Below are 26,077 nucleotides of genomic sequence, written 5' to 3'. Positions count from 1 at the left end.
TTTTTTGCTTTTCCTCCTGTTAAGATGTGGGGACGAAGTCCCTTTCTTATGTATCTAGGATGGCCTTAGTCACTTACTTGATCAGGAGGCAGCTCTGGACTTCTAGGGTCTGGGACTTTCAAGATTAGGTTGTTAGAGTCTTAAATCTCCAAACTGAACTCTTGGGATGTTTGCTTGAGGTGGACATAAGGAGGAAACAACCACAGGTAAGAAAGCTGACTAACCCGAGACCACTATACCATGAAGAAGTCCATGCTGCAAAGAGGCTCAAGGTAGATATGTGAAGAGATCTCAAGGAGACAGTGTATGGCTAGTTCCAGTTTCAGAGAACCAGTTTAGGCATCAGACATGTGAGTGTGGACACCATATTGAACATTTCATCTCTAGAAGATGTGAAGTTGAGAGGTAACAGGAACCCAGTTGTTAACCAGAATTGCGGCTCTAATGCAAACATCCATGGAACAGCAGTCCAGCACAAAAACTATTAATGTCTTTGTTCAGAAGAACGTGTGGAAATTTGAAAGACCTAAAGGGAATTGTCTTCCAACACTGGTGCAAGTAACTGTATGGGTGATAATTTCACACATGTAATTGAAAAGGAAGTAGTGAAAATGAATAGATTACTAGATTTTATTGGCCTGGAAAGTAGTAGTTACTCACCTATAATGTGAAATATAATTCCTTTGTGAAACTGAGAAGTCGTTGATACTGTCATTTTCTGAGCAAAGCAAAATCAGACTTAGAGATACAGAGAACAAACTGATGATAGCCAGCAGGGATGTTATGGAAGTATGGGCAAAACAGATGAAGGGAAGTGGGGGACACACACTTCCAGTTATTTAATGAATAAGTCACAGGAATAAAAGGCACAGAACAGGGACTATAGTAAATGATATTGTAATAACGTTAGATGGTGACAGATGGTGCTACATTTGTGGTGAGCATAGCACAACGTACAGAGATGTTGAGTCACTATGTCATACACCTGAAACTAATGTGACATTGGGTGTCAGCTATGTTAAAATAAATTTAAACTGTCATTTTTCTACATGTGACTTCTGGTAGATCATGAATTTTGTCTAGTATATGTAAAAAGTGAGGTATATCACAGAAAGTGACTCAATTTTATCTCTAAATAACATCATTGCACTTTGGAGCAGCAGAATAACAACATTTAAACAAGATGTAAAGGGTAGGGGTGCCTGGGTGGCTCAGTGGGTTAAGCCTCTGCCTTTGGCTCAGGTCATGATCTCAGGGTCCTGGGATGGAGCCCCGCATTGGGCTCTCTGCTCCGCAGGGAGCCTGCTTCCCCCCTCTCTCTGCCTGTCTCTCTGCCTCCTTGTGATCTCTCTCTGTCAAATAAATAAATAAAATCTTTAAAAAAGATGTAAATGGTAATTATTTATTTTAAGAATTCATTTATGGCAAGAATAGATACATACCTAGATTGCTGAGAAGCTAGTCGAACCCACAGTTCGGGACTGATAATCTTAGGAAAAAAGCAGGAATCTGGCTATTAGCAAAAGTCCTGTACTAAATGTCACTGTTGGATGTTTCACGATGTTCATAACATTCACTGGAGAAGAAGAATATCAACTGAGGATGGGATAAGAAGCACTCAGTTTTATACAGTCGAATTAAGTTGGTATTTTCAATTTTGCATATATGCATGTAGTGATGGAGAAGTGTTAAACACTTTATCACTGTATCACTCTACAACAGGATGCAAGATGATTTTTGCTGTTTTGCTAAGTTATTGACTTATGAGCTGTTGTGTAGACTGGAGAAGGCTCATCAAGATCACAGGGTAGGGGTCAGCACTTGTGGAATATTTTTAGCTGTAAGTTCTAAAGCAAAATGTTCCTTCTCAAAATGTGTTTGCATCTGAATGCAACTCCACACACAGCCTAATTCCTGAGAACTGATGGCAAAGAACATACCTGTGACGTGTTCAGTGTAAATGAAAGCTCTGAAAATAGTGAATATTTTCAACTCATGGACACTGATGATGTGTCTTTCCAGAACACTGTGTAGGGAAATTTGCAGTGACTAAAGTTTCCTGGCTTCAAAGAGAAAAGATTCTCATATAATTTCTGAGCTGAAAATAGATTTTAAAAAATCATGATGAGGACAAAAACCATATGATTTCACTCACATGTGGAATTTAAGAAACACAACAAAAAGACAAGCCAGAAAACAGACTCTTAATTATAGAGAACAAACTGATTGTTACCAGAGGGGAGGGAGTGGGGGGATGTGTGAAATAGTGAAGGGGATTAAGATCACACTTTCCTGATGAGCACTGAGTCATGTATAGAATTGTTGGATCACTATATTGTACACCTGAGACTAATATAACACTGTATGTTATCTATACTGGAATTAACTTTTTTTTTTTTTTTTTTTTTTAAGCATGGGGCACCTGGGTGGCTCACTCAGTTAGGCATCTGCCTTCAGCTTAGGTCATGATCCCAGGGTCCTGGGATTGAACCCTGAATCAATGCTCCTTGCTTGGTGGGGAGCTTGCTTCTCCCTCTCCCTCTACTGCTCCCCCTACTTGTGTGCTTTTGCTCTCTCTCTATCAAATAAACAAACAAAATCTTTAAAAAATTTTTTTAAAGCATGATGACATCTATGATTTTAACTGACATACTAGTGTGTCTTGGTGATATATTTAGAATCATAGACATCCTGAACTTATTTCTTCAGAGCAAAACTACTAGAATTTGTCTTCTTAAATATACCATGACTTTGAAGATAGTTTTTAAGACTGTATTATAATCCATTAGTATATTATGCTATCTTTAAAAACATAGGTAATAAGGGCGCCTGGGTGGCCTCGTCAGTTAAACATCTATCTGCCTTTGACTTCAGCTCCTGTCATGACCTCAAGGTCCTGGGATGGAGCCCTGCATGGACTCCCTGTTCACTGGGGAGTCTGTTTCTTCCTTTCTCTCTGTTCCTGCCCACTTGTGCTCTCTCTCTTCATCCCCTCTTTCTCAAATAAATAAAACCTTTTTTAAAAAGTATATGTAATAAAGTTTCTAAAGAGTAAAGAAAATTATATTATTAGGGTTTGACTCCCATTGCATAATGATTTTCTTTGCTGTTCAGAAACTTTACTGCACATATCTGAAAATAACATTTGAATTATATACAACAGAAAATGAAAAATCCTTTCTAGGCTAAATTCTTCTTGATTGTAAGATGCTCATCAAATTAGCCGCTGTATGTAGTACAAGTTTTCTTCAGGGAGAAATCACTGTTATTTTTCAGGCCTTTTATTTATTGATTTTCCATCATAATACCCAGAACTATAATTGAACCATCAAAAATTTATGCTGAATTATTGGACATTAGGGTTTTCTTAATTTAATAGAAGGAAGTGTTAAGAAACAAAACCCATCAGGTGTGGACATTCACCTATAGCTATTTGCCATTCAGTAGGATATGGGAATCATGAGGAATGATGTTACACAATTTTATCCTACTCTTTTATGTGATTCCACTTTTGTTATTACTAGTAGCTACTATTAATTTTAAATACATTTTATCTTTATTCTTTAAAAAATTTTAAGGATTTTAAAGATTTTAAGGATGCCAGGTGGCTCAGTCAGTTAAGCATCTGCCTTTGGCTCAGGTCATCATCTCAGGGTCCTGGGATTGAGCCCAGTGTGGTGTTGGGTTCCCTGCTCAATGGGGAGTCTGCTTCTCTCTCTGTCCTTTCCCCCTGCTTGTGTTCTCTCTGTCTCACACAAAAACAAAGTCTTAAAAAATAGAGATTTTATGCCCCTGAATTTGTTGTTTTGTATGCCCATCAAATGTCTAGTGGGTGTTTAGAATTTGAGAAGTACTCTTTTGAAGTCTTTCTAATGACACTATTATAAAGGGATCCTAGGATGCCTCTTCTCTGAGCATAGAGGTTTTCTTTAACAATCATATTTTACTCATCCACCAAAAGTCCACTCAAATGTCTTTATCCTTTATCCTTCTGTCTTCTTGGCCACATTTATTAATAGTTATAAAACTGTGTAGAGCATTAATGTGTATATGCCTTTCAGGTCTTTTAGGTCATTTTAATAAAACAATTAGTGCCTATTAGTACAAACTATATACCAAACCTTCTTTTTCAGTTATTTTGTACATACAAAGAAGGAGATAGCACACATGCTAAGCATTTTTTGAAAGGGAGGAGAGGAGTATGTTGTCTAGGGTTTGATCAGAGAAGCAGAACCCGTAGATGTGACATAGAATGAGAAATTTATAATAGAGATTTGACCTTGCTCAACCATGGTTGTTAGTTAAACACTTTATATGTGGTTGTTGTTTCTGTTTCTGGAGCTTGGCCTGGAGTTCACAGGCTAGGCATTTGGGATGAAAAGATGGTTGTAAGGCAGGAGAGAGCCAGGACAAGCCAGAATATGTATGTGAACTGGAATCCATGTTGACCTCTCGGTGTCTTCATGCTTCCCACTTCAGTGATAATGTTAACCTGTAGGAAAACCTGGCATCCTTTGTTAGGTTACAAATACACACCTGGCCTAGGAATCAGAGAAGACTGAATAAGATTAGGTTGGAGCTGAGAGAGTTGCAATTAGGTGCTGCTTCTTGCCCACAAGATGGGCTGCGAGGTCCAAGATGATATAAAAGACCTGAAGCATAGCCTGACCCTGCACTGATCTTCAGAGAATATGCACAGCTGATACTTTAATTGTTCCTTCCAAAACTCATACAAAAATATCATGTCACCAATCCTAGCCAAGAGCTATAGGAGGAAAGGGATTATCAGAAATATAGTTCCAACTTAGTTAAGTTGGCAAGTGCAAGGAAGAAACCACTGTGAAATAGAAACTAGTGAAATTTTCTAGACTACTGCTGAGAGTGTCTCTGGAGAGGGACATCATGTCTGAGGAGGTACAATGGTATCCATTTTAATTCTGCTTGGGACTTAAATACTGTGGGCAATGAAATATACAGTTGGGAGGAATAGTAGCTATAAAAAAAAAATCAGGTTGTATTTGAATAGTCAGGGTCCTAATAAGATCTTATGGGGATTTCATAAGATGTATCTGTAAAATCAGGGCCAGTACCTGTGATGGCACTACATAGGTCTGGACCAGGACAGTTTTATGGAGCACAGGAACCTCCAAAAATCAGTAGATACTGACCTTTAGTTGGAGGCTGTTTGGCTTAGAAGTTGGAAAGATAGACTTAAGGATTGGGAGGCTTGAATCCTTTCTCTTCTGACTACTAGCCCTATGGTTTTGTGTTACAGAAGGAACTCGTTTGCTAAAAAGGGATTATGAAATAAGTATACACACAGCATGAGAAATTTTACAATTAAGTATTGTAAAACTTCTCTGGGTTCAGCATAGGACACAGGACCACAGCCCTGAAAGGAAGGAAGGAAACTTGAGTGGAGTTTCAGTGGCTGGATCCAGGGTTGAGGGCCTATGATTCCCTCCATTTCATTCATGGTGAGTTTGCAGGCTAACCACGCTGAGTTCGCAGTTCTCCTTTTTGTTTCTTTCTGGTTTGCCTGTCTATTCTTTCCAACCATCGGGCAAAAAGATGATTATTTTGCTCTGTCTGTAATTTTTAATAAGAAACACTGGCAGGCCTCTGTACAGAGGTAATAACACTGGAACTATAGCAAATCATCAATGAAGAAAAAAATCAGTTGAGAAAAAAAAATACCATTTGACTCAGCGGACCTTTACATCCATGCAGGACTTCATTTTCTCTCCCTTCCAGGTCGAGTTATGGGTAAAAATGGGCTCAGGATCCAGGAAAGAGTAATTAAGGGCATGACTCACAGTGCCAACATGGAGGCTGTTCATTTTGGCCCTTCTTTAGCAACTAACTCTGAAACTCCGGGTTGGAGACAATAGAGGGAGGGAAATGATCCACAGTCTGAAGAGACAGCAGCGTTAGCAAAAGTTGGAGGTGAGAGGTTTCAGTAAAGAGAACATAAGCAGTTCTAAGCTACTAACATGCATTAGGCAGGGGCTCTTGTGGCTGAATCTTCATAAGCCTCACAATAGAGGTCACAAAGGCATTCATAACTCTGAGGTAGGCAACTGGATGACTAAGATGAGGATGGGAAAGTCAAAATGAGGCCTCAAGTACCGGTAAGTGGGCACAGAGTGCATATACCAATCCTGCAGACCATCTTAACAGGATTTTGGAGACAGACCGAACATCTTGGCAGATCCAGTTAAGAATAATCATGAGAGCATCATGATGCATAAAACCATGAATTACAAATAAACAAAGGGCCTCCTCCCATACCACTTTCCCTTTATTGCACAGGCCCCTACAATTTAAATAAAAAAAAGAATGAGAAAAATGCTGGAAATCCTGAATTAACAAGGTTTAAACCTCAAATACCTAGATTTTTTTAAGATTTGACAAAGATTTCATTTTCTTCCTCTGACGTATTGTTGCTTAAGTAGCGATCCCATAAATACTACTTGAGCCTCTCATACGTGCCTGGCATTATTTATTTATTGAGAATATATGTCCATGAGAAAAACAAGAATTCTTATATTCAGTGAAATTAAGATTATCTACAGAACTATAAAGACTATAGAGAGGGACTAAGATATTTGTATTTGTTTATATTTAAGGAAATATCTAGTGATTGTGGATTTTAATTAATATATAAAGAATATACAGAAAAATAAGATAAATTCTGTGTATGTAATACTATAATTATGCATGCTTTCATTTTATAGTATTAAAGCATATATAAGATGATTTTAAATGCTATTAAATTACAGAGAAGAAAGAGCTTATGATGAAATACATTATGTTTAGGGCAGTGATGCTGGCATGTAGCCAAAGGGTAGGCAAAGAGCAGAATAGAGGATGGAGTCTGATCAGCGAGGCAGATACGTAGAGGCAGATATAAAAATAATTCAAAGCATGTAATTTCACTGGAGCAGCAGGTTCATGAAGGGAATTGGAAAAAATAAGTTGAAGGTGATTTGGAAGAACCTGAATGGATTGAATGAGAGTCTGGATCTTCAGTATTTCCTCTAACGTGGATATAATAGCTTTCCATCTCTTTCTGGATAACATACTGAAAAGTTTATTTAAATGGATTGTAGCATTAACATGATGCATATTTTAATAAAATGATTCATTTTTCAATATCCTATACAACATTAGCAAGCTACACTAAAATTATTTTTCTACCATTTCTAAGTGAATGTAAATATGTCTGAATATCAGTTTTCTACAGTCTGATTCTGTAGGTAGAGGTCTACTGAAAAAGTGTATCAGCTAATTAAATAGTACATTTCTCATGCATCTAACCTGTATGATGTACACCTTAGTGTACAACATACATAATAAAAATATTTTAAATATAGCTGAGGATTTATTTCTATACACAAGTATATAATGGGCACAAGGGCAGAATTGAGCTTCAGGAAATACCATAAAAGTTTTAAGACTAAATCAGCCTGGGATTCTCAACTTGTATTTTAGCCATTTGAGTCCTACTTTTCTTGTCTATAAAGTGGGGATAATAATGTCTGATTCTTTGAATTGTTTGAAATACTAGACATCAAAATACCTCTTTCTTCTTAGCTCATATTTCTCTCCTGGTGACTTATATGTCATTAAATAATACTTTGATATGACAAATACTCAAATTATTTTAAAAATAGTTACTCATGTTTGAAGGCAGGAAGCTGATTAAAATGGCTTCCAGATAATTTGATTTCACTTTAAGATATATTATAAAATGGTTACATTAAAATGTATCACTCCCATTTTACTTTGAGCATGTTTTTTTGTCCCAAGGTATTGTGATGGACTATTATTCAAATATGAGGGCAATACTCGGAAACACTGGCAACAGTTACAAAGTTGTGTTTCCATATTTGAAAGATAAGAAGCAATATTTGCCTTTTAATTATATTTTAGGATCCTAGAATTTTACTCTTATGGTAATGACTCGCCTGAAATTGTGCTGTCACTAAAGAAGTAATATTTATGTGTCTTTGGTCTATCTATAGTACAGAAAATTAAAATCTAATAATTTTACTTAAAATAATAGCTATAAACATTTATTGAATTACAACTATGTGAAAAGAACTGTGTTGTTTCTGTTGAGATAGGAAATGAAACAAATTATTTTCTATTATAAATGATTATTCAAGCATCTGTATTTGTTGAAAATAAAATCCTAAAACTAGAATTTTCTAACTCAAGACATATTGGTCTAGTTATTTCACATTGCAAAACTAGGTATGAGTCACCAACTATTGGTAGATCAAATTAATCAAGTGTCTAAAATATAGGGAACCTCATAATTTATAAAGATACATTACTGATACTTTAATTGCCTGAATTTGGGCTTATCACATGCATAACTTATTAAATGCAATTTTGGTTTTCTCTTGTCAATAATTGGTAATAAAATGATAAATGTCTGATTTTACACACATCTTCAATTCACAAAGGCAGCTGTCTTAATGAACTTAAAATGAAGAGCACAGGGGTGCCTAGGTGGCTTAGTGGGTTAAGCCTCCACCTTGGGCTCAGGTCATGATTTTAGGGTCCTGGGATTGAGCCCCACATCGAGCTCTCTGTTCAGCAGGGGGCCTCCTTCCTCCTCTCTCTCTGCCTGCTGCTCTGCCTACTTGTGATCTCTTTCTCTGTCAAATAAATAAAATAAATAAAATAAAATGAATGGCACAATAATTACTCTTATAATTGTTACAAATATTCTCTTATGATTTAATTTTATAGTGTCATAATCATATTAATGCAACTGATATTGAAATCAGAAATTAGAATTATAATAGTAATTTTCTTTTTCTAAATATTACTAAGTCAATAATAGTGTCATTAAACTCTTGACATTAATGAATAAATGTGTTTATCTTCACAAGAAGAAAAAAAGTGCGAATTATACAGTCCTTTAGTGTTGAACTTTGGAGGGACAGGTTTTTTTTTTTAATGGAAATACTGTACATTTTCTCTAAATCCAGTCTCCACACAAAGTAGCTAATAAAATCACATCACTCTGCTACTTCAGTCCTTTGATGGCTTCCCATTACACTCAGAATGAAATCTGTACTTCTTGTCAAGACCTCTAAAGTCTTATATGACCCACCCCTGACTCTTTAATAGCCTGATGTCTCTCTCACTAAGCACCAACCATGCCAACCTTTCTTTTCTTCTTTGAACATGCCAAATGTTTTCTATCTTTCACCCTTTGCACTTGGCAGTCTTTCCCGGAATACTACCCTACTCGCCGCAATTTTTGTTTGGTGGCTCTCAGTTTCATTATGTATGTCCGATTCAAATATCACTCCTCCCAAACTTAGTGTAAACAGACACCTCACCTCACAGTCTGTAACATGTCATCCTATTTCATTTTTTCCTTGTACTTATCCTTACCGACAATTACCTGGTTCTTTTATTTGTTTACTTGGTTCACCAGTAGGATGTGAATTTTATGAGAACAGGCACCATTTCTGTCTCGCCATCCCTCTGTTCCCAACACCTAAAAAAGGGCATATAGGTTCTCAATTCTAATGTGAATTAATAAATGGAAATCAATCAAGATCTATTATTTTCCTTCAGCATAGAGTTGAAGTAAGGACATATCACCAGTGACCATTTGGGGGATTGATCAGTTAAACGAAACCATTAGCTTTATAAACTTTTAATGTGTTTTTCATTAGGCTTCTTTAGTAGTTCAATCAAAGTAGTCAATTAGCTGCATTTGTTTTCTTATGGTGCTATGTTAAAAAAAAAAAATTAACTCAGTTATTCCCATCAAAGCCACATCAAGTTGAGAAAAGGAAAATGAAGTCCGTCAGACGTGTTAACGCATACATATGAACATACTCTTTCTTCTGCCTGTGGCATGTGTTATTTTTTTCTGTCTTGCTGTGGCTCCCTGGATTGTATTGTCCTCCAAACAGCTCTGCGGCCTTTCCTGCCTCAAGATGCTGTCTCTGCTGCTCTCAAGTCACTTACTGCCAGCACTGCAGGCAGACTGGTCTCTGCCAAGTCACAGTTTTATATGTCTAATGTGTCACTACCATGTCCTCTGGAGCCCTATGTGGCCCAAAGCATGCAACCTTCTCCACAGAGAATGAGGGAACACTTTCTCCTTCTACTTGGATTGTTGATCTGTTACCCAAATTCCCAGGCAGAGCTGCTGGGGCTCTCAACATCTCAGGGTTTTCTTTCTTTATTGGATTTGGTTTTGATCTCATAACGGTGTGCATTTTTTTTTTTTAAGATTTTATTTGTTTAATTGACAGAGAGACAGAAAGCACAAGTAAGCAGAGTGGCAGGCAGAGGGAGAGAGAGAAGCAGGCTCTCCGCCGAGCAGGGAGCCCGATGCGGGGCTTGATTCCAGGACCCTGAGACCATGACCCGAGCTGAAGACAGAGGCTTTAACCACTGAGCCACCCAGGTGCCCCTACGGTGTGCATTTTTAAATTTGTTTGCCTTTTTAGTTTTTGCTGATAGTATCTCTGAAGGATTCAGACATATATCCCTGAGGGCTGTGCCAGAGGACATAGAAACTTGAGGGACGTGGATATTATGCTCAGGATCCCATCCCCTCTAATTGTTCTAAGGAATTGTTCTAAGCCAAGTTTGTTGTGCCTTTTCCTTCCTTTGACCCTCATCCAGTTAGACCCCAGGCAGTTCTTAAAGCACAAGACAATTCTGAATCTTGAGATAAGGACTGCTTGGTTTCAAATTGAGATTCCTGCTTTTTACAAATAGTTTATTTGGTTAAAACAGTAAGTCTGTACTTTAGATTCACTGAATCTACTCAAACACCTTTGCTGAATGTCACAATCTATAAATATTATTCATTTAGATAAAGCTTCTGTCCTCAGGGCTGTTTGGAGACAAAACATTCAATCAGAGAACAAATTAGTAAAAGAACTAAGACTGTTAATACCATGAAGGAAATATGCAGGGTCCATCGTAGTTTTATTCTGCTTTAAGCTGAATCTTTTTTAAGGGTAGGAGTAGGGAAGTTCATTGGACTAAAGATTCATTGGACTGTTCTTGCAACCTGTTAGTCACAAGAACCTGAACAACCTCCCTTAGCTGCACTCTTGCTAATGTAAGATTTTCTTTTTATAAATCAAAAAATTCTTTTTATTCACTCCGACTGTTTTGATACTGAAATGAGTTTTTTAAAATTACTATTTGAGAAAACAGGCAAATATTAGTTGTTGTCCAACATTATCTTTTGACCTGAAATCATAGAATTTTCATTTCATAGGTGAGCAACAATAAATTTATAGAGATTTTTTTATTTTTAAGGTTTTACTTAGAGAGCACGAGCAGGGGAAAGGGCTGAGGGAGAGGGGGAGAGAGAGAATCCGGAGCAGATTCAGCCCTTAGAGTAGAGCCTGATGCGGGGCTTGATCCTAGGACCCTGGGATCCTGACCTGAGCTGAAATCAAGAGTCGGACTGAACCACCCAGGCGCCCCCACAGAGATTTGTTTAACAGTGCTCTGATGAGGTTTCTAAGGCTGAGAAGGAATCAGTGGGGAAAGATTGCCATTTTTGACAGTGATACAGGAGCAGCAAGAAAGGAACTAGTAGTCTTTTTTTTTTTTTTTTAAAGATTTTATTTATTTATTTGCAGAGAGATCACAAGCAGGCAGAGAGGCAGGCAGAGAGAGAGGAAGAAGCAGGCTCCCTGCTGAGCAGAGAGCCCGATACGGGGCTCGATCCCAGGACCCTGGGATCATGACCTGAGCCGAAAGTAGAGGCTTTAACCCACTGAGCCACCCAGGCACCCTGGAACTAGTAGTCTTAAGAAGAAGATTAGAGTAGTGCATGCTAAGCATAGACAAAACAGACTTTCTGCCATCAAAGAGCTTATAGTTTAGTTCAAATAACTGGAAACACATTATGTATTTGTGGATCTCTTTGGGAAATAGCTGGGTAACTTACAAGGATATGGGAGTAAACCTACTAGCAAAGAAAATTGTTGAAGCATTTTATTGTCTCTAAATCATTAGCTCATTGCCATGTGATTCAGGCCATCATGGCCCAATCCAAATTCAAGGTTTGCTGAAATTTATAAATTAAATTATCACAACTATCCATCTCAGTAGGATCTTTCCATCTTGCACCAATCCTCTTAGCCAAAAATGATACAAAGGGAAAATAGTGATATTTTCCTGTACAAGGAGTATCCCTGATACTGACATTCAATTAGGTCCTAACCAACTCTTTAGTGCCCATCTATGAAACCCTCAGTGACCTATATTTCTTGTATCATTGGGAAAAGAAACACATCTCATTCTTTCTAACATCTCCTGTTTCTACTCCAGAGCAGTGGTCCTAAGTGCAGGAAAGAGATGATTTTGCACGCCAGGGGACATTAGATGAAGTCTGGAGTTATTTGGGATTGTGATGACTGTGATGAGAGTGGGAAGAGCAGATACTACTGGCATCTACTGGGAAAAAGACAGGGATGATGCTAAACATTCTATGATGTACAAGACAACCCTCAAAACAAACAAACAAAAATTATTTGGCCTCAAATGCCAGTGATGTCAAGGTTGAGATATCCTTGAAAATAAAGTTTTCCTCATAGAAAAGTTCTAAGGCCTTTAGTGAAGAATTAAAAAAAAAAAAAAAAAAAGCAAAAGAAGTCCTTTATGCAGATGACTAGTCACATACAACCATTCTTGATTTAAAAATATTGGGAGAAGAGTGGTGAACAAAGTTATCTGTTCGAAGTCATCTCTAAATCTACCATGATAAGTCTCAATATATTGAATGTCAGCTTCTTTAATTCTGAATATGATTCCTTTGATAAATGTAAAGCACACAGTAAGTACAAAGATAGATTATTTTCCTTCCTCAATATCCATGAATGGTCTTAACTTTTAATTCCAATATAAGTTTAGATGATAGAAAACGCAAGTATATTTTCATTTATAAAGACTTGACCTTTGCCTTTCCCTAAATTATTTCCTGTGTGATATAATTATATAGTTATTTGAAAGTTCAATCTCCATTATCTTTCATTCCTGTATAGTTAGAAATAAAATGATTACAAATGGTAATTAAAATGCCATGAAAAAGATTTATTTTTCCTTAAATCACTGTGACATATTAGTTCAAGAAAATGATTGTATAATATCTCTTAATCTAAGGAGGGCTAATAATCTAATACTCTTGTCACTGGGAATCAAAGTAAACATGACAATATTAGAGTTTACAATTTTGTTTTCAATTAACATATATAACTGCATAAATGTAAAAAAAACAAAAATGAGATGTTATTTATTTGTGATTGATCCTTTTCATTTATTTGAAATAAATGAGTTAAGGATGAGAATTAATTGATTTTCTTTTTCTTTTTTTCTTTTATACAAAGTTTCAACTTGTTATTTAGGGTTTTTATTTTTCTTTCTTTCTTTTTTTTTTTTTTTTTTTCATTTTATTTTATTTATTTTCAGTGTTCCAGAATTCATTGTTTATGCACCACACCCAGTGCTCCATGCAATGGAGTTACATGCCCTCCACAATACCTACCATCAGGCTCACCCAACCCCCCACCCCTCTTCCCTCTAAAACCCTCAGTTTTTTCCTCAGAGTCCACAGTCTCTCATGGTTTATCTTCCCCTCTGATTTCTCCCGACTCACTTCTCCTCTCCATCTCCCAATGTCCTCTGTTTTATTTCTTATTGAGGGCTTTTATATTGGTCTTCCTTATAGACCATGATAAAAATAGTAATAAATGTAATTCCTTTAGTTTCCCCCCTGATTATTCTTTCTCCTTTTTAATAAATGATGTCTAGACAAATATTGAATTGTTTGTTCTGATAAATCAGAGTTGGATATATTTCCTGTAGGACATTTAACATATAAACACTGGCCTTTTGAAGCCTTCCAGTGGCTCTTCTATGACACCTCTACCTCCACTTAGAAACAATAAAATGTGTTGTCAGTGAAGTTTTATCTGGAGACCAAGGAACCCAAGGAATCCCCAAAATATTTCAGGGGTTCATAAATTAAAATATTTATATAGGTAAGAGATCCATAAAAGGTCAAGATAGTCCATAAATTTTAACATATTTATAACCACATTAAGCTAGATCACTTGGTTGATTAGAAATCAAATGTTTTTCTGTCTTCTATGTTCCTGTAGGTAATAGTCTTGCTAAATTCTCTGCCACTTTATTATAATCTCTCTTCCTTTAGTTTCTAATAAGATTTTTCTCACTTTCCTTTATGTCCTCACTGATAGCCTCTTCAAAATCCAAATTTTATGAATAATGTGTTCAACACTCTTCAAGTGTTTGCTAATATCTTCAAAGTCCACTGTCATGTTCCAAAGGAATGACTACACTTTAAGTACTTATGGTAACACCCCATTTCTGTTACCAAAATCTGTATCAGTTCTTCATTGCTATGTAACGAATTATGGCAAAACTTACTGGCTCTAAACAAATATTTATTATCTTATACTTTCTGTGAAAAAGGAACTTAGGAGCACCTGTGTTGGATGTTAGTGTTCTAATCTCTTATGATGTTGATATCAAACTGTTGCCCTAGTGGCAATCATCTTAAATTTGACTGGTGCTGGGTGATCCATGCCCAAGGGCTCAGATAGTTCCTATATGGGCCTCTTTGTAGGTTCCCTGAATTTTCTTATGGAGTGGGGCTGATTACCCCTGGAGTTACTGGTCAAAGAGAGACCAACAGGAAGTCCAAGATGGAAGTCACAGTCTTTCATATTCTAATCTGGGAAATGACATACCATCACTTCTGTCATGCCATATTGGTCATACAGACCAGTGCTGGTAATTGGGGGAGGAGATTCCACAAGAGTGAATTCCTGAAACAGGACTTTTTGTAGGCCATCTTGGAGGCTACCACATACTCCTTTGCAGTTCATGTGTCCCTCTGTCCTTGATCCTAAGGACCCACTGGTTTGCTTTTTCCCCCTATAAACTTGTCTGCATTTTTAGACATTCTCTATACATGAGTATGTTTTCTTTTGTGTTTCGCTTCTGTCAGTTGCAATAATTTTGAGATTTATGTTGATGAGTATATCATTTTTTCTTCTTCAGAAATATTCAGTACTTTACCTACTTACTTATTCATTGGCATTTGGATTTTTGCTAGGTTTTGTATAATGTGAATAAAGCTTCTATGCCTTTTTGTGTAGACATATGATCATATATCTATATTTCCTTCTTCCTTCCTTCCTTCCTTCCTTCCTTCCTTCTTTTGAAAGGCGGGGGGCGACCAATAACCAGGAGTAGAATGACTGGGTTCTATGGCAGGTGCATAGTTAACATTTTTAAAAATTGCCAAATTTTCCAAAATGTTGTACCATTTTACAGAAATAGAGTGCCAATTATTATACATCCTTCCCAACATGTGGCATTTGTATGCTTCTTAATTTTAGCTATTCTAATGTCTATATAATGGTATCATGTTATGGTTTAAATTTGCATTTCCCTGGTGACTAATCATGCTGAACATCTTTTCATTTGCTTAATTGCCATTCATATATCTTCTTTTTTGAACAGAGTTTGCTACTGAAATCCTTTGCCCATTGTAAGAGTTCTATAAATTATGGATGAAAGTCTTTTGTAAGATACAGTATTATGAATATTTTCTGCCATTCTGTGACTTTCTTTCATTTTCTTAATGATGTCTTTTCAAGAGAAATACTTCACATTTTAATAAAGGCCAATTTTTCAATATTTTATGGTTTCTATCAAGTAAATCTTTTCTTATTCCAAGGCTGTGAAGACTTTCTCTTAAGTGTTCTTGACAAAGTTTTGTAGTTTTAGCTTTTTATGTTTAGGTATATTTATTTTTTGAGTAAATTTTTTTTTGAGTAAATTTTGTGCATGTTGTGAAGTTAGGGTTGATTTCTTTTCTTTCTTTTTTTTTTTTTTTTCATCTAGATACCCACTTGTTCCATCACAATCTTTAAAATGTTATCTTGAAAAAAAACTTGCCTTGAAATCTTTTGGCTATATATTTTTATATCTACTTCTGTATTCCTTATTGTTCAATTGTGCTATGTCATTTGTTATGTTAATACCACATAGCTTTGATTATTGTAAATAAATTCATATAAATATCAAACTTCATTTTCTTATAAAATTGCTTTGTCTTTCTGGGTCTTTTAAATCTCAACATAAATTTTATAATAAGTTTATCAATTTCTTCTAGAAAGATTATTGGAATTTGGAGAGTAATTGCTGTCCATCTATAGATCTGTTTGGAGAGAATTAATATTTAAATAATATTGAGTTTCTGCTCAATAAACATGGTATCTCAACTTATTTAGGTCCTTAATTTCTCTCAGGAATATTTTCTAGATTTTGGTGTAAATGTCTTACAAATATTTTTCTAAATTTTAGGGATTTTTTACATAATTACACATGGAGTTTTTGTATTTTCCTCACCAATTGTTTGCTGTTAGTATATAAAATATAATGTATATATACATTATAATGTATATATACATTATATACATTATATATGCATTATATATAATGTATATATAATATATAAAATATAATGTATATATACATTATATGTGTGTGTGTGTATATACATATACATATATATATATTTATACTAAATCATATGGAGGCTGAGAAATCCCACAATCTGTCATCTATAAGTTAGAGACCAGGAAAGCTCATGGTGTAGTTCTAATCCAAGTATAAATGTCCAAGAGAAACAAAAACATGGATGGTGTGAGTCCTAGTCTGAAAATAGAAGACTACAGTCAGGCAGAGAGAATTAATTCTCCCTTCTTACATTTTTTAATTTTATTCAGATTCTCAACAGATCAGAAGATGCCCATTAACATTGGGGAGGGCAATTTGCTTTACTCAGAGTACAGAGTCAAATGTAAATCTCATCTGAAAACATCCTCACAGATACACCCAGCAATAATGTATAGCCAAATATCTGGGTACTCCATGATACAGTCAAGATGACATATCATATTCACCTTCACAGCTATAGTCAGTTCTTAGTTCTAATAGTTATTTTTTATAATCCTTTGTGTTATGTGGCCAGCCTTCATGCTAATTTAAGAAAATTGGAAACACAAACTTTGCTGATTTTTCTTCCAAGTTTGGAACACTCTCCAAAATCTGCTGTAATTTGTTCACTCTCCAAAGCCTCAGATGGTTGTTGTTGTTTTTAATTTGTATTTAATTTTTAAAAACTTTATCTGAGTTATAGTTATTATCTGCAGCGGGGTTTCATTGGGTCATATTCTGCTATACTGGAAACAGAAGTGCTACTGTTGCTTTTATTTTAGCCTTCAAACTAATAATGTTTAATAGACAAGATACTAAAATGAAAATTATGAGCTTGGGAGACATTCTCTGCTTCTTAGTGTTAAGAATTTAAGGGGCTCATATCTAATATAAACTCTGTGATCTCCCAAGAGGCTTCCAACATGAGTTGTTGAATGTCTATGAAGGTAGACTTGGATTTTTAAGGTACAGTTTCATGTGTCATGATATGCATAGAATGTGTATGTGTATGTATGTTTGGTTAGGACACTTGGAGAAATAGAAGGAAAGGGATAGAGTCAGATTCCTAGAGAGAAGAATTTATTAGAATAGCGACAAAGAACTCTCCAAGGCTATGGTTAATTAGGTCCCAGGTTTAGATGTGTGTGGGAGGATAGTAATAATGTAGAAAAGATAGCCATAATAATTATAGCTAATATTTATTGTTTCCGTGTGTGTGTCAAACATTGTGCTAAATCCTGTATGCTTTTTTTTTTTGATAGTTCTCACAATATTATGAGGGAGAAGTTATGATTATCTCAAAAATTAAAAGAGATAGTCTCAGTATAGAGGAATTAGCTAATTTGCCCAGGATCTTAAACTAGTAGAAAATATAAACTGTAAATTTATGTAGTAGGAAATATATATAGTAGAAAGTATAAAGTTTTGAGCTTCAACTATTTTTAATATGCTGTATACCAGGTGTTTGAGTTAGTATCTCATTGTAGTGCTTACTTAACAAATAAAATGCATTTTTTCAATATATTCTTATCAATAGGATTTATCTAAGTTGATATACAATCATTCACTACTAGCCCACATCAATAAGTCAGATACTATATTATAGACATGTCTAAAAGGAAATTTTTATAATCTAGTCAGGTACATTTATGATTTCTTTACAGGATTATTTTCTATGTAATTCTCTGAAAATCTTATCAATAAAAATAGCTTACGGTGTTATCTCAAGTGCAAAATCTGTGTGCCAGGTGTTGGCCTTGTTAAATAGGTAGTGAAAACATGTTTTTGTCAGCTTCTAGAGGAAACTTGAGAGGTGGTGCCTTTAGTTTGACAATTATTTTTAATACTATAAATTAATGTTTATAAGGAAAAGAACAGCAGACACAAGCAAGCTAACTTGTAAAAATATTGAATAAGACATAACCAAGTACCAGTGCTTATGGGAAAAAAGGGTAGACATGTGCCATAAATTAATTAATGTAGTCTACTTTGAAAATTCAGATTACTTGGAGAAAGAAACTGTAACATAAAGAAACACTGAGTGTGTGTTTCTTGTTTCTCTACTTTGTGAAATAGAATTTAATTTGTCAGCTTTACCTGAAGGTGACCTCTGAGCTCATATGGGTGTGAAATTTCTCTTCTGCTTCTTTTTCACTTGCTCCTTATTGACTTTGCTAGTTTTTCCTTCTCACATAAAGAATGTGTATCCAAAAATGTGACGGGGGGCAATTTGAAAATGTTTCTTTTTTAAGAAGAAATGAGAAAATGACACTGGACAACTGTATCTTTTTTATTCTTGGCATTTGGGCAATATTTGCAATTATTTTCATTGTACACAGACTACTATTTTTCTTCTTCCTTTTGGTAGGAATAAATGACTGCATGGCTTACTTTAAGAAACAAAATAATCTGTCTCAGCATATAACGCTTAATAAGGTTATCTAACAAGTTTAAGGCCTCTTCCAGAAGAATGCAAGCAAACTCCATATTATAGGAATTTAGTAGATATTTCAGTTGGGTCGAGAGTTATTAATTGTCTTTAAAGCTCTGATGAAATTTAGGGTCCATGTAAGTTTTTGAAAAAAGGAACAACATGCTTAACTCAGTGTGATTTTTAGACTCTTTTCTCTGATAAAACAGAGAGGAATTGAACAAGACGTAGGCTTCCAGACATAAAAAAAAAAAAAAAAAAAAAAGATCCACATTTGGAACTCTTTTATCTGCCTATTAGTAGTGGCATTATGTGTGATGAATTGGAAGAGAAGTGGTAAAAATACTTAAAGGAATTTTTGTTCTCACAGAAGAATGAAAACATGTAGTTGTATATGTGCCAAGTGACAGGAAGAATACTTTCTAAAGGATAACCTGGGTCTTCATTATCTTCATAAATGCCTTACTTCAAATGCAGAGCAGAAAAGTATTCTGTATGAAACATGGCAAAAAATAAAATAAAAAAAAAACTAAGGATATGACACTTGGAGAGCAATGAAGTGAAATGGCCAGTTTTTGAAACCAGAGTCATTGCTAACTTTGTGACCTCTTTGTGCTTCAGCATCTCCATCTGTAAAATGGGCCTAATAATGGTAATTATTCCAAAGGATAACTATGGGAATTAAGGCAGATAATTCACATAAAACACTAGGAACACTGCCTAACACTTATTAAGAGTTACTAAATTCTACTGTTATTATAATATCCACATTTCTGTCTTCAGACTCAAGATTCTTATATCAAAATCCAAGAATGGCTCAATACTTACCTGTTTTTCTCAGTTCTTAGTCAATGGGCAAGAGATTCCTCTCAGAGATGCCATCAACCATTAGAGCAATGAGTAATATTTGGAAAACTAGGTGAAGTATAGCTATCTTAGATGTTCGTCAGGGAGGAATGAAAAGCAGGAGATTTTCAGCCCCAGCAAAGGACTTGATAGAGTACCTGAAATCTACATGGCAAGAAAGAAGGAAGGAGCAAAGGGAAGGGAAGGAAGGGAAGAGAAAAGAAAAAATGGCTTTCTAGTAATGCCATTTAATTCCTAGAGCATGCTCAAAGGGGAAAGAATCTAGATTTAGAGAGTGTATATTTCAGCTTCTGCATAAATTATCAAATCAGCACTTCTACATGTGGTGTGGGAAAGAAAATGCCTATGATACTATTGGAATAAAGCATTCAGTATTAAGCATTTGGTAGATTACAATGGTTAATGATTCCCTTCCCCTTGAAAATACCTTTCTTCTAAATTTATATTACTAATATTAGCACCATATATGTAATAGAATAGCATCTCTTACTGTTTGCATTTGTTTTGGAGATCTCATTGGAATCAGTCTGGGAGGGACTGAACATACCCTTTACATATGGATAGGTACTATTATTTTTTCCCTCATAATTTAGAGAACAGGAGAGAGAAAGGGATAGTAGTATCAGAGCAAAATGTGCACTGGCAAAGTCAAACAAAAAAGGAAGACTTTATTCAGGGCTATTATAATAGGGGAGAAAAACCAGAATGCAGTCTGAACCCAACTCTACTGAAACAAAGGGCTGAAGAGATTTTAAGAGCTGGGGGGTGGCAGCGGGGGTGGCAGATAGGGCCAACTAGGTTTGTTAATTAACTCTATCCTAAAAGAAAAGTAAACTTTCTTATACTTTCATGGCAGGAAGCATTTTTATAGCTAGGAGTGATGTACCCACTGAAGTTAGGCTCCTACCCTCTTACAGAGACTGCAAGATAGGGATACTATCTTCCTTGAGAATTATATTTCAAAGGGATAGCTCCTAGGTCCTAGAGAAAGACATTCCCAGGTTATGAAACAGGAAAGAGCACTTTCAAGAAGATTTGCATCTCAAAGAGGCAGAAAAAGAATTTACAATGTAATTTTGAGGAAGGAGGGGAGAGACCTCTGTATTAGGCCATCTGTATTCTGTAAGAACTTAGTAAAAGTCAGAAGTCTAGAGGCAGGAAGAGGCCTATGTAAGGTATAGTCAAGCTGAGGGAAATGTTAAGGCCATCTTGGTCAGTAGAGAGAGATGTTTGGTATCAATAAGTGTCAAAGGAGGCCTTTGGTAGGCCAGAATGTTAGTCCTTTGACATTTAAATAATCACTATCTCTGTATTAAGACACCTTAAAATATCCAGACAAACATACTTTAAAAATTATTAAAGCTTTTTTAAAACATGGAATTCAAAGTCACATAAAAAGTAAATATTTAGAATTCTAGAGCATTAACTTGGTAGAATGGCAGTATTAATAGTAACTTGAAAATACTAAAATATTGTATGATTACCATATGGAGAAAAATGCTCCAGCAGTAGAGAAAATGGATATGGGTACTATTTATAGCAACTTGATTTAATTAAATACAAAGAATACCCTTATCAGTAAATACAGTTAAATATCAAAGATATAATAACTACCTTCCAAATATACCATGTTGAACTCTACATTCTTCTAATTGTGAATGAGTCCCTATTGATATTTTGGCTAGATTCCATAAGTTTACAATTCTTTCTGTTATTAGAAGAGTCTCACTTTATTATAGAAACTGTCTTATTAATTCAAGAACTTGAATTCCCAACTCTTTTCCTCTCTGTCTATGCTTTTTAAAAAAAAAGATTTTATTTATTTATTTGAGAGAGAGCGTGAGAGAGAGCATGAGTGGGGTGAAGGGCAGAGAGAGAAGCTCCCTGCTTTGCAGGGAGCCTGATGCAGGACTCAGTCCCAGGACTCCAGGATCATGACCTAAGTTGGTGGCAAACGCTTAACCAAGTGAGCCACCCGGGCACCCACCTCTCTGCCTATCCTGTCTAGGTCACTCTTGGCTATAGGGTTTGAAGCATAAAAGGAAGGCAGGACTTACTCTTTTTACATCTCTCTCCATTCAAATGTGTGTTTTCAGGTTAGGAGGTGGGTGTAGAAAGAGTGGAATGTATAAAATATTCAACTGGGCAAACTTGTAACTCTCTTCATGTTGGTTATAATCACATTCTATTACCTTAAGGTGGGCCAGGTGACACGTCCAAAAGGTTTCACTAAGTCTCTTGGAGGGTCATTTTCCTGCATCTTCTCTAAGTATGTATTGTCCATCCCTCCAGAACTTCCTGCGGACCCTCTTTGGTGACATTCACATCTCTCTCTACAGTGTGTCTTTTTGTCCCAGTGCTATGGATCCTGCGCCAGAGATGGAGCCTCAAATTTATCTTGCCTCCTTGGCCAACAGTCTAGATTGCATTGACTTCTAGTTTTTATTTTCTGTACCTTTTGAGAACCAGAGCCTGAATAGAGGAGATCCTAGTTTTCTCCTTACACGGGAGTCCCCCAGGAAAAATATCCAAGATTCAATTCCATCCTCTTCCATCTGTTCCACAGGAACAGATCATCAAGTTGAGTCTGTCAAAACATATCCTAATAGGGAACAAAATGCTGCTACTACTCTCCTCTTCTTTTAGTCATCCATTGTCTTTATGAATGATTCTCATAGCACCAATTTCTCTTAGCTTTTGGATGCAAAGTACAAGCTTATAACCACCAAACTTCCCAAAAGGCCAATAATATTTTTAATTCTCAGTTCTCTTCTTGTAGTGGCTTGGGTTGGAGTAGGTAGAATAAGCTAGATTTCTGAATGGTGGTTATCAATAATGCAGCTGAAATGTGGCTTATTCCAACTCATGGTGATTTTCTCTACTTACAGTGAGGAGAAGGTAATTCCTTTTGCCTTCAGTTGGGGAATTAGGTTTAATTCTTAAACAAGAGAAAAATCTCACAGGATAGGTAGATGTAAAATATTTCCTCACAGGATTGTTGAATGTATTATGAGGTACTGTGTATTAGGCCTTGTGTTTGGAATACTCTGGATGCTCAGTGAGATTTACAATGATCATACTTCTCCCTTCCCTTCTGAAGTCCTTTCTTACTCTAGACTTTGCCGTACTGTACTATGATGATTATCCTACTTGTCTCAGTTTTGGCATTTACGATACCTCTAGCTGTCACCATTTGGTGGGTAAGCACGAACATTTTGGCCTTTAGTCTCACTGTCATGGGAATGAAAATATACACCACATTTTTTGCCTGCCATTTCTGTCAGACTTCAGGTTCATGTGGAAACTGTCTCTAGAGAGTCTCTAGGCAGTTATTTCAGCCCAATCTCAGTCTTTAAAAAACCAAGTTTTCATCTAACTAGAAGTGCCCTTTGCCACCAGTATTTTTATAATTTCTGACTTTGACAGTATTTTCCCCTCCTAATTACTCAAGGAAAAACATGCTCCAATTGTCTGTGAAACTTGCTTTTCTGTTTCACAAAAAAATTTGCCAAGTAATAATTCTATTGATTTGTATTTTGAAACAAATAAACTTATTCTTTAGTTCTGTTTCTCACAGAAAATACTGAAGGTAAACTTTCATAAGCTCATGTCTTTATAATTTTGATAAGCCCTTAATTGGTTTCCCTTCAGGTACTCTTTTTCAGTCTTCAAATCATAATTCTCAATGCTTCTTTAAGCCAATCTGTATTAATCACTGCTTTCAATAAAGTTACCCTCTTGTCAAAACGGAAACTTCAATAGATCTTCCTTCTCTCAAGACAAAGTTTAAACCCCTGATATAGTATTCAAATATTCAAAACTCTGTAAATCAGCCTTAACTTTCTTTCCTGAAACTCTGCTTCAGCTGTACTGCTCTGTTCACTATTTCTGGAAAATGACTTGCTCTTGTATAAGTAGAATATATTCTTCTTTCATCTTCTCTTAACCGAAGCCCATTCTTTTAATAACTAACTTTAGTTTTACATTTCCAGTGAAACTTTTTAAGCAAGACTACCCTCCAAAACACTGAGAGCAATTTTTGCCTGGTGCATTTTTTTATAACACACTTTTTTTTGACAGCTTAATGGTTTAGGCCCTTGTTATTTGTTTCACATCCATTATTTCATTTAATCCTTCCAAAAGCCTGAAGGGTAAGTATTACCTCCATATCTTTCAGGTATAAATCTTTCAGAAATCCTAAGAAAGTTCTTTTATGGCAAATCCAGGATTCAAACAGTAGTGTATCTGATTGGGAAGCCATTTCATGTTCATTATCTCATATTGAGATGTTTGAGACATTGAAAGTAAAGGGGACCCAAAAAAAAAGGACTTTAAATTACAATGCTTCCATGGAATATGAGGGGACTGAAGACTAAAAAAAAAAGCTAAGATATAAATAAGTACCAAAAAATGAAGTAAAGAATCTTAGTATTTTGATTCATTGTATATAATTTTATTTCCTTTGCAGAAAAATATACTCAAGTAGGTCATGTAACTTCCCAACAGTTTTAAGAGAAAAAGAAAAAAGAAAGATGGGGAAGAAAAATAAAAAGAAAGTCTTTCTAGATAAAATAACTATGCTAAGAAGGTCATTCTGTGGATAACCATTCTCATGAAAGATATTATATTGTTAAGATATATTTTAGGTGAGATAATATCAAATAGCAGCATGTCACAGATAATATTGTAGCACAGAAAATTTAAAGCTATAGATATGTCTCCTTCTAATGACCTTTGCTTTACATTGCTGTGTTTGCTATATAGTCATTAATAAGTATTGTTAAATGAGAACTGAAATTTATGCAAATGTAACTAAGTTATTTCTTTAAAACTAAAAAGTACTAGAGCCATTAGAGTTCACAATTAATGTATGCATTTTTCTTATTAATAATTATGCCCATTTAAAACAACCATTACTCCAATAATGTGAATTTAATGAGGAAAATATATAAGAATATTGTTAATTTTCTTCCTGTTAAATTAGCAAGCCCTTCTGCTGACATCTAATGTAGGTATCATTAATAGGAAAAAAATCAATTAAAGTCAAACACAAAGTTGATGAGGATTCAAAATAACTTTAACTCACATAGAGCATGCTCCCATTAGGATATTAGAAAATGGTGTGTAGGTTTCTACAGTAAAGTAAACATGTCATAATTAAATGGCAGTTGATATTACATTGCACAGATATTGCTTCTAATTTCATATAATTTTCCATATAGTCGGCATAATATTGTGATACTACTATTGACAGTATTTTTTAGCTTTTTATTTTGAAATGTTATCAGAACAAAAAAGCCACAAATATAGCACAAATAAAGCTGCATATCCTTCATCCAAATTATAGAAGTATTAGCATATTAATATATTTTGTTTACAATTCCTTTTCCTCCCCCTCACACACACACTTTTTCTGAACTGCTTAAGTTGCAGACATCATGCCATTTATCCCTTAATACTTCGATGTATATTTCCTAAAAATAAGGATATTCTAATAGTTGGCAACAGTACTAAAATCAGACACAATTGGCTTTGCTACTGAATTATTATCTAATATACATTCCTTATTAAAATTTTCCTTAGCACTGTTTAAAAAAAATTGTACATAACTTTATATTCATTTGTTTGGGGGAAATTTTAAGGCTTCAGGAAATGCTGTTGTCATATTAGGAGTTTAATATTTTAGTAGTAGAAATGTTTCCTCCTATCCTCCTAAATAAAACTCATTTAGTCTTGAAATCCACTGTTAAGTGGATTTTGAACTGGCAGGCTTATAATTCAATTAAGCAAATATAGGCAAAATTTAAGGCTCAAATATTAATAAAAAATTAAAACTTACATCAGTGATTCCAAATGACAACCTAGATCTGCTCTAGGATTTATCACTTAGAAATGTTTGTGTGATCTATCATATCGATCACTTATTTCTCTCACATAGGGTATATGCCAGTAATTTTAATGCCCATTTCTGGAAAAATCTGCACACTTATGCTGCTCAGGTTAACTTTAGTTATTAACATGTTTCAAAGTTATTAATGTTGGATTTTAATAAACTAAAAATGAGTAAGGTTAAGAGCAGGAATTAATCAGTGTGTAATTAGTCCAGTCTTCATGTGTAGCCTTTTTCTAGAAAGTCTAATTTGGTCTTATTCCCAAGACCAAACCTTTTCCCCCTTATTCCAAAGAGCAAATCTTTAGTCCAAGCAATATAATACCTGCATTGTGGTGGGATTCTTTCCT

This window comes from Lontra canadensis, unplaced genomic scaffold (genome assembly GCF_010015895.1).
Source record: "Lontra canadensis isolate GAN:19392208 unplaced genomic scaffold, GSC_riverotter_1.0 scaffold42, whole genome shotgun sequence".
Taxonomy (NCBI): Eukaryota; Metazoa; Chordata; class Mammalia; order Carnivora; family Mustelidae; genus Lontra; species Lontra canadensis.
Note: the sequence above shows the minus strand (reverse complement) of the source record.